A 6,486-nucleotide genomic window follows, 5' to 3' on the forward strand; every position below is an offset into this window, starting at 1 on the left:
ATTGTCCTTGATAAAAAACTCACCTGTAACGCTCACTTGTAAAACGTTTTACACAAAGCCAGACTGTTCCTATGGACATGTCGAAGGATTTGTGGTGAAACTTGGAGTTAAGGTCCCAAACAAATCCATTGGATTTATGTGATGATTGTCAGACCAATGATCACTTATGGTGCAAGTGCATGGTGGCCGATGGCTTTACAGAAAACGGTCCAGGCGAAGCTCCCTGGCTTACAGAGACAGGCTTGTCTGGTCATCAGTGGTGCCATCAGTACCACACCGTCAGCGGCCATAGAGATCCTTCTAGATCTACCTCCCCTCCACATTTTTCTGGTGAGAGGGGCTAGATGGACTGCATACAGACTTGTGCAGATTGCCAATTGCACAAATCAACAGACTGTTGGTTGACACTGGTTGGGCAGACACTTGGTAGCAGACACTTGGTAGCAGACCAAGGACAGAGATATTAACCCGCCTAGGAACCTATGTGACTATATTTCAAGCGAAAATTCACGCTATTGAATTGTGTGCGCAGAGATTGGAAGAATCCAACCTCATACACAAGTCAATAAAAATATTCTCGGACAGTCAAGCGGCGTTGGAAGCTCTTGGCTCTTACCGAGCCACATCTAAATTGGTAGCAAATTGTCAAAAACGACTCTCCTCGATAGGAAGACTTAACAGATTGTCTGTGGTCTGGATTACTGGCCATGCTGGTCTGGAAGGCAATGAGGCTGCTGACTCCTTTGCAAAAGAGGGTGCTGCAAGCAGCTTCATCGGACCAGAACTTGTCATTGGCATCGCTTTAGGCTTTGCCAAACAAAAATTGAACACCTGGATGGCAAGAAGATTTATATACTTCTGGCAGAATCTTCTGGCTCACTCCAAGGCGTTCATTCACCCTTCGAAGCTTGAAACCAAACAGTTGTTGGACTACAGTAGGGATGTCTAACAGGCCTTCTTACAGGTCACTGTCATTTGAATCATTATATGCAAAAACTCGGACTGTCGGAAGACAGTGTGTGTCGCCTCTGTTTGGAAAATGATGAACAGCAGAGCATATACTTTGTGCCTGCCCCGCTGGGGACCGAATAGGGTTTTAAGAGTTCGGCAGAGAAGTACTCTTTCCATTTGACCTGAAAGACCATGCACCATACAAACTAATCGGATTCGTTAAGAAGATGGGTTTATTTGGTCAAGTGTGAATACGTGTTAACCACAATAAACTCTTGCGGGTTGCGGTGGAGGGTCGAATAGACCCACTCACTTCGGAACTAACCTTACCCAACCATATGTACACACCAGAGGCGTTAAAACGTAACTCACCACTCCGACCGTGTAGCGATATTCCTGCATGAAATCGGCTGGCAGAGGCCGATTTCAGTTAAATATAATTGGTCAGCGTGGGGAGACTTGTTTATTTTATCCAAATTTACGTTGTGATCATTGTTTGGGTTACTTTGTTTGTTGAATGTACAGAATTTGGAGTTCAGTTACTAGTGGATTTCTCTAGAAATGAAAAAATATATTGCTTTCACTGCAATTTATAGATTTCCCAGTACACGTTTATGAATTTGCAATAGTGATCTCTTGATTTATCTAGAAAACCACAGATTCAAACATAAAACAAAGAACAAGAACACACCTCCTCGACGAATATGACACTGAAAAGTCCAAAACTATAGTGAATTCGTTTGATTTTATCTCATTCATAAATAACATTATAATAAAACTAAGTTTTTTCAGCTTTAAAAAATACATCTATATTTGAAGTTATGGCCATCTAAGTGAAGTTTAATTTTTTTACCCATTTGTTTCAAATGGGGACTATGAAAAGGAAAATTGGCTAAAACAATAAATTGACAGCATCCTGTATACATCGTTTTATTTTAAAAGCCTGCAATATTACAAATTACACAAGTTGGTGTTAACCACGGTCAATTATTTTGAAGAGTAAAATAATTTTCAAAGTTTTTGGTGAAAGTTATTTTTATTTTTTGATAACAACAAAAATTATTCAAAATAATACAATATCGTAACACCAACTTAACATTCAATAATATCAAATTTCAAAACATCAAAATAAAATAGGTATTTTGGAAAAAACTCATTCATTTTCTAGAGATTATTTTGGGGAATTATTTTGGACAAGAAAATCTCCAGAAAATCAACGAGTTTGTTCCGAAATACCTATTTTATTTTGATGTTTTGTGATTTGATATTATTGAATATCAAATTCTTGTTACAGTATATAGGTACTGTATAATTTTGAGTAATTTTCGGTGTCAACAAAAAATAAAAATAACTCCGCACCAAAAACTTTGAAAATTATTTTAATCTTCAAAAAAATTGACCGTGGTTAACACCATAGTTATGTAATTTGTAATATCACAGGCTCTTAAAATAAAACGTCTTATAAAGGATGATGTCTATTTATCGTTTTAGCAGATTTTTTTTTCGTAGTGCTCACTTGAAAAAAAATTAGTAAAAAAAATTAAATTCCACTTAGATGGCCATGACTTCAAATCTAGATGTATTTTTCAAAGCTGAAAAACTTTTCTCAATAACATTTCCCGAGATTATGATAAGAATTAATTTTTTTCTATATCTCCAATGTTGCGGATAAGAATGAATACTTATGATACATCATTGAGAAGTTAAAATCTGCTTCTATTCAAAACAGAAAGAATCCAATATAGCGTCCATAAGAAAAAATAAAGTTGATGGTGGTGGCCGGAAGACGAAACGTCGGATATCAAATCAGAAAACACTACTATGTAGCAGGGAAAAGTGGCAATGTGTAAGTGCAATTCATTTTCGAATCCTTCGAAAAATAAAGACCCCAAAAAATAAAAACCATTTTTCGAAATTTCTGTTTTTTTCGGATATAACTCGGAATTTCAGAACTTTCTCAACAGCATATTGTTAGTCAAGTAAATGCGCAACTTTGCCCCAATTCAACCATCTTCGTATCTCTCATAATTTCCGAGATCCCAATGGTGACGATCGAATTTGAAACACCCTGTATAATTTAAAGTAAACTTATAAAAACGTTCAAAACTAATGAAACAAAGTGATATGTCACTAATATGCCTGTCAAGCTGTTTTTCTAATGTTTTTGATGCAAATGACATGAGACTGACCGATCTCAAGGCCATCGCCGAAACCTGTCCAATTTTTCCTGCTTTCATACCTAAAATATTGAGAGTGATTGTGACCAATCACAATCACTCTCAATATTTTAGGTATGTATCTCAGAGCCAGACTTTCCCTGAGGATTACGAACGATCTTTTTTTCAGCATTACTGGATAAATGTTATCTGCTCCAGGCGACTCATATAGTTGAAATTAGTTTACAGTATACTTAACTATTCAAAAATATTTTTTAAATCTATCCCCCTCTTTACCACAAGCCAGATCTTTCGAATCCCCTCTTGGGGCCACCAGTTCTCAATAGTGTTACCATATTGGACACAGTAATATTCGTGAACAACAAAAACTACTAGAAATATTGGAGAGTTTTATATGATAATTAGATGACCCGGCAAACGTTGTTTTGCCTCATAAATTATTTCTATCAGAACAATAACACTTAAAATAATATCCCTCAATGCTATAGTGTGTACAATATTTCTCATTAGTTAATGTTTAGTTAACACAAATAAACTGAATGGTTTGCCCACTTGAGAGAATGGCACGTATAATTGTCCGTGTGAAAAAATGGTGTGCTCAAATCCAAGCCACAAACAGACATAGCTCGGCTTTGAGACTTGCTAATGCCAATCTAATTGTAAATTGCACACGTTTAAAATGAATTGGCACGTATGTAGGTGTAATAGGGATTCGTGGTATCAATATATTTCTACCTCGGAACTTGCGATTTAGGATGCTGGCTTCTACAACGTTTTTCAGCAATTTTTCATTGACTAATCGCGTGCGTTGCACAGCCGTGGTGGATTCAAATTACGAAGCGATCCAACCTTCAGTTGTAAAAATGAGTTCAAACACTCTGTTAGATATTTCACAGCTTCGGTGGCATGGCAAACTCGATGAATAAACAATACTAGTGGCCAAAACTGTTAAAAATGATTAAATTATTAAAATGACCATTGAAAGAGAGGCGTTGGAGATAAGGGGGTGAAAAATGGCTGTTATATGTATGTTTTAATGTCACATCATGAATAAATAAAAACAGTTTTTTTTACAAAAATTAAAAAAAATGTTTGAGGGGAACACCCTTATCACTTATGGGTATGAAAAATATATTGAAACCTATTCTCCGAGGAGTAAGGTAACTGGCACTGTAACACGAGAATTTCATTTATTAGATTTCGTTTGATAAGTCGGTTCCACGGCCTGTCGTCGTTACAGGAACCCATCATGATATTACTATTTACAATAAATACATTCGAAAGTGGAACGTTTTTCAACTAAGTAATTCGATAATGCATATTACATTTATTATAAGTTTGTAATAACAACATATCTCCAGTATAAAGTTCATTGGGATATCAAAAACTTGATGATAATAGGAGCAATTTCATTCGCATTCATCAAATGCAAATAATGATCACTGCCTGGAAGATAATACCTCTCCAACTTTCTTGAATTCTTCTCAATCGCATCCAGAATCATAAAATAATATTCGGGATGGTATGCTTTCGAATTTGCGTCGCTCCTAATATTCAAAACTTCACAGGTGATCCTTGAAGCAACGTCCAATACCTGAGAAATCGGCATGAACTCCAATCCAGAGTCCTTCAGTCTCGCATCTCGAGATAAAATATAACCCTCTCTTTTGCTCGCTTTCTTTATCCCTCTTCGTAGCAGGACTTCACAACCAGCTCTATTGACTGTGCCATCAAATGCTATCAAGAAGACATCGAGAAGTTGGTTTTTGGAGTAGGACGGCCACTCCTGGGTAGTTTCATTGTCCAAATCATTTTCTATACCTTCCCATTTGATCGACATTGCCCGCTACTTCGCCCGCATAAAATTTGGTTTGTCACATTAATAACCCAAAACTCCAGCTTTCCAACTTCAAAACTGACGAAATTCAATACTATCTTTGAAGCCCTATTTTTCCCCTTGTTGGGGGTGGAAATTCTTGATTCCCTTTCTTGATACTTATTTACGCTATACAAAGAACCTACCTGCATATTTCAAGACTATAGGTTCAGTAACTTCGGCTGTACGTTGATATTAGAGTGTCAGTCAATCAATAGGTACCCACTTACTAGGTTGCCTTTTATTTTTTGGGATTTGACAACTGACAGCTCTATCGTAAAGTTGAACATTTTTGAGCTTATACGTACTCAGAACGTTTTGACATACGCGCGCTATTTGTGTTGTTTACAGTAACTTGAAAGATTTATCTCGGCCCAAAAATGGAATTGAATCGTGAACATTTTCGTGCGATTATTTTTTACAACTTTCGACGTGGATTAACTCAGCATTAGTGCATGAATGAACTTAATTCAGTTTTTGGCGATGAAGCTCCATAAAGAACCAGTGTTTATCGATGGTATGGTGAATTCAATCGTGGTTGTGGTTCACTCCAAAACGAATTTCGTGAAGGTCGTCAAAAATCAGTTGTTCTTTCGAAAACCATTGATGCTTGATGCTGTGCCCGAACTGACATTGCAAGATCGTCATATGACCTATCGTGAGATTGAGACAACCTTAGGCATTAGTGGGACCAGCATACATTCAATATTGCACAAAAAAATTGTTCGCATTGGATCCTACACAATTTGTCAATCGCTCAAAAAAAGGCTCGTGTCGATTGGTCGAAGGAAATGCTCAAAAAATACGATCGCGGTGTTCGAAACACGTCTATGACATCGTAACAGGTGATGAATCGTGGATTTACACGTATGAGCCCGAAAGTAAACAGCAGTCGACTGTATTGGTGTTTCAAGATGAGCCAAATCCAATAAAAGTTGTTCGCGCACGGACAACAAGCAAATGGTTGCCTGGAAAAACTGGCAACCGTTCCACTAGAACAACGCAGAACAGTCAATTCTGAGTGGTACACAAGCATTTGTTTGCCAGTTGTTTTCCAAGAAATCAGGAAAATCATTCGCCGAAGACGGATCACTCTTCACCACGACAATGTGAGCTCTCACACATCGGCTCAAACAACTGCATTTTTGAGCACCCAAAAGATCGATTTGATAAGTTATCCGCCGTATAGTCCTGACTTGGCACCGAATGACTTCTTTTTATTCCCGCACGTAAAAAACAAACTGAGAGGTCATCGTTTTTCGACACCTGAAGAAGCAGTTGCTGCATTCAGAATGCATGTTTTGGAGATACCTCAATCAGAGTGGCAAAAGTGCTTCGACAATTGGTTCAAACGCATGCAAAAGTGTATAGATCTTCATAGGGAATATTTTGGAAAACAATGAAGTGATTTTCGATGATTAATATTTGTTTTTGTTCTCTAATCCCGAAATATAAAAGGCAACCTATGTATACAATACTGAA

Source organism: Leptinotarsa decemlineata, unplaced genomic scaffold, assembly GCF_025532065.1.
Source record: "Leptinotarsa decemlineata unplaced genomic scaffold, Ldec_3_MD MMD2_tig00000882_RagTag_RagTag, whole genome shotgun sequence".
Lineage (NCBI taxonomy): Eukaryota > Metazoa > Arthropoda > Insecta > Coleoptera > Chrysomelidae > Leptinotarsa > Leptinotarsa decemlineata.